The following is a 4,243-nucleotide window of genomic DNA, read 5'->3' on the forward strand; positions in this document are numbered from 1 at the left end:
TGATACGAAAGCTGCTCCGGATTCGACGCAACTCGATTTGCGATTCGATTCGCGATCGTCGCCTGTCTTCCCCGACAACACGCCGTCTAGTCTTTTTTGCCGAGAGATTTTTTAAAACCTCGACTACACTCCAGAAAGCCTCCTCATCGCGAGACGTTCGCGACAATTGGCCGGTTCTCTTTGCGAACGGTCTTTCGACTCTGTGGCCAACTTTTTTTTTTCCCCCCCGAACTAGGTCGCCGCGGGAAGTTACTTTGCCCAATGCAAGTGCGCCAAGTTTCTCGTAGTTCACTACAGACTTTTGCTCCTCTTCCTCCACCTTCCCGGAAATCGTTGTGATCGGTCCAGGTTATTCAAGGAGCGTCGCCGATCCGTCCGGTCGATCGCCGAATCGATGCACGTCGGTCGGTCCAACGCGAACCGCGCGGTGTCCGCTCGTGCGCGCACGCGCGGAAATCGCCGTCGAAATCGCCAGTCTTCAGGATCGAAACGTCGATACGCCGATAAGGGTTGCCTCGTCCACCATGACGGCACCACGTCGCGTATATGGAGATTCGCTCTTCAAGATGTCCTCCTGTGGCCGCGAGAACGAACGATCCGCGAGAACGATAACTCGATCGGGCGACACCGACGGCGGAATTCGCACACACGCGTGTACAGAGGCATACACACAGGCAGACAGACACACACACACACACCCCCACACACACACACACGTACACACCGGCCAGGGGTGGTAGAGAAGAAGAGGGGTCGTCGACGATTGGTCGTGGTCGGCGTCGATACGGAGATCAATGGCCGCCCGCGCTCTCTTCTGTGTGTATATAGAGAGCGAGAGAGACGACGATGGCGTCGAATCGACTGTCAGGCACTTGGGCCGCTCGTTTTCGATCGATCGGCTTTGCGGAGTGTCGAAGTCGCGGCCCGATGCTTCGCGCGCTCGATGGCGCACCTGACCTCGAAGGGTGGCGCGCGAGAGAGCGGACGATTCCTTCGGGTAACCAACTTCTCTTCCTTTCGAACGGGGTGTTCTTCGCGGCCTTCCGATCCTGGACTTCGTCAACGTCGGCTCGCGCCCGCGTGCGCACCGCTTCGAGCGCACCGCGACGCTCTCTCCTCTGTACGTGCGTGTACGTGTGTCTCTCTCTCTCTCTCTCTCTTTCTCTCTCTCCTTCCCTTTCCCTCTTTGCACCCTCAACGCTGTCGTCGTCTTCGTACTTCCGAATTCCGTCGCAGTTCGTCCGGCACGCGAATTTTCTCCCGAGCAGATGGAACTGGAGAATCTTCCCTCGCGCGCAGAACAATTCTTCTCCTCTTTCCCTCTTATTCTTCGCGTTCCTCTTCCTCTTCTTGATCTCGGACTCCTCAGGTCTCCGGGGCGCCCGCAGGAACCGCGCGAGGCGAGAAGAATGTTTTCTACGGCAAGGGCGCGCACGAGGTCGAGTCGTGTGGTGTTGTTGGAACACACGGAGAGAAAACGAGCGCGTCTCGCGCTCGCACGGAGTTGTGCGGAGTTGCGCAAATCGCGAATGCTACGCTACGCGAGAGCCTCCGGCAGGAGGGTGCCTCTCTCTCCATCTCACTCTGTCTCTCTTCTTTGCTCTCTCTCCCGCGCGCTCTTTCTCTCTCTCTCTCTCTCTCTCTCTCTCTCTCTCTCTCTCTCTCTCTCTCTCTCTCTCGCGCTCTCTCTCTCTCTCGCGCTCTCTCTCCCGCGGGGCGAGACGGAAGCGACAGAGTTGAGGGGGTTGCAAGAGTACGGCGGGGAGGGAGAGGGGCGGAGATCTCGCCACGGGGATCTGTAACGAACTCGATACGCAGGGGTTCGAGGAGAGGGACGGGACGCGGCTCCGGGGGATGAAGAGTGAAGAAGGGAGACCCTGCTTGGTGACGAGGGAACCGGGGGGTGGACCAACGAGTCAGGGGTGGCCCAGGGACCACTCGACCGCGTCCGGTACCCCGAACGAAGCACAATGTTGCTTCTCAATTAGAACCTCTTCCTACATGCATTTGAGCGTTCGCTTTCTTTGCCCCCCCCCCCTCATTTACCTCACGACTCAGATCGATAACCGGGTTCGATGCACTCTCGTGGTTTGATTTATCGAGCGACGAGGGACAATCATCGATTCGTTGTTACTCGGAGGTCTGTGTTTGCACTATCGGTGTATTGTCAGCGATATCGATCCGTCGAATTGACTGACACGCCGCGACTGTCACGCTGCGGTATCTTTATACCGACACCTGCGTGCGCGCGTTGAATTCTCAAAAATTTACTTAAGGCTCTTGGAAATCGATTGTGTAAATTGTGAAAGTGACAAGGGTGAGCAAATTGAAGAGAATATTTATAATTTCATTAGTCGACACTTGGAAAATTTGCTCACTTTTGTCATCTTCACCTCGCTTTATGATACATAATCTATCCTCATGTCATTCGATACGGATATATTTAGATTGATGACGTAAGAAGGAGACACGTAATGAAAATTAATGCAAAAATCTATTAAAATATCAATATTTTTCAATAAAACGATATTCACATTTTATATATACTTGTAAAATATATCGAAAATATTTTTATTTTGGAATAGAAAATGAAATTATATTTATTTCTCTCAATTCAAAAGCTATCATATATTGTTTCATTTTTTAATTAGGCACAATTCAATTCCAAATATGGTTATTTATTTATTATCGGAAGACAAGCGAAATTTTTGGTACATCGATTGTCATTTTATTTAGAAATATTTACATTTTAATATAAATTGTAAGAATTATTTTTCTTGCTTCTGACGTCACAATCACTGCAGAGAGTAGATAGTTTTCATTCTATTAAAGTGCTGGCGAACGAACAAGAGGACAACACGAAATGGGATTTTGAAAATTAACGGAGCAATCGGACGGTGTATTTTTAATAAACGAGTCCAGGGTAAACACATTGAGTGTTTCAATATTAAGCGCGCATGCAGAGTTCGTTAATGTTCAATTCAATGGGACTAAATAAGCGAAAGCGAGATCTTTTCTGTAACGTCGAGTGATTACGCACAGAGCTTTACAGTTTGACGAGCGCGCTGTGCTTACAATCCTGACTTTATACGATTAAATATTCTGAAATACGCGGGAGCGTTTTGTATCTTAACGACAAAGAAACAACAAAACGTTCTAACTGTAATAATAAAAATAAAAGAAATATAACGTTTTAACGAAAACTTAGACGCTGATGTTTTTTTTTAATAATATAAATAAACAAACAATATGTTTTATTTATGTATGTAATACATAATGTGTTATTTACGAACACAAACAGGTTTTTACACAAGTTAGATAATGTTTTCTCTTTGTTGTAGGTCGTTATTGTTTACGTTCCGTCCGAAATAAACATAGAATTTATTTATTATAATTTTTAGATATGCAACATATTCCATAAAGCTGAGAAAATGAGCTACAATAATCTTGCACGATTTTGAACGAAATATAGATTCAATGTGTGCAAACATAATTAAATCTCTTATAAAAAGAAGTTAAATTTAAAACTTTCTTCTTCAAAAATACTCCACAATTTTCTCGCACAGAATAAAAACCAGCATGATCGATACGTTAAAAGATATAAAAAGAATTCGTAGCACTTTGAGGTTGCATGCGTGAATGTACATAGTATAATTATGCACGTGAAATTGAATTAAATATTTAAAAAATTTTATAGAACATTTTTTACTACAAGAAACTGAAACGACACAATAGACGTACGAAAATAGATTTTCAACTTGTACTTGTTAATAAACAATTACATTTCTAGGATAATTAGCTTCTAAACAATTGTTTTTTTCAATTTTCGAAATAATTACTTTCGTCGACTGTTGTAAATAATAATTAGTAAGAGAGATAAAATATTATTTTATTTTATTTTATCATACATACAACTTTTTATAAACAATTCAAGTCACTCTTAATTAAACATGTTATACGTATATACATGTTTTCTCTCTATATATATAGGACTCTATTTATATATTATATTACATAATTCTCTCTCTATAGATAGAAAAAAGTATCCGAGCTTTTTAAAAATTACATCATGTGTCAGTGGATTGTAGTGCGAAAGAATTCTTCGCCAAGTGGAATCGACGTCCAGAAGGGGTATAAGGAGTGAGGTAAACGACAGGGATAAAGAGAGTGCGAATCCATGCAGCCCTATTAAAAGGCGGAATCTCGAGCTGCGTGTAAGAGTTACCGCGACGTGTCGGTAGGG

The sequence above is a fragment of the Trachymyrmex cornetzi genome, unplaced genomic scaffold, assembly GCF_001594075.2.
Source record: "Trachymyrmex cornetzi isolate Tcor2-1 unplaced genomic scaffold, Tcor1.1 scaffold1204, whole genome shotgun sequence".
NCBI classification, from domain to species: Eukaryota; Metazoa; Arthropoda; class Insecta; order Hymenoptera; family Formicidae; genus Trachymyrmex; species Trachymyrmex cornetzi.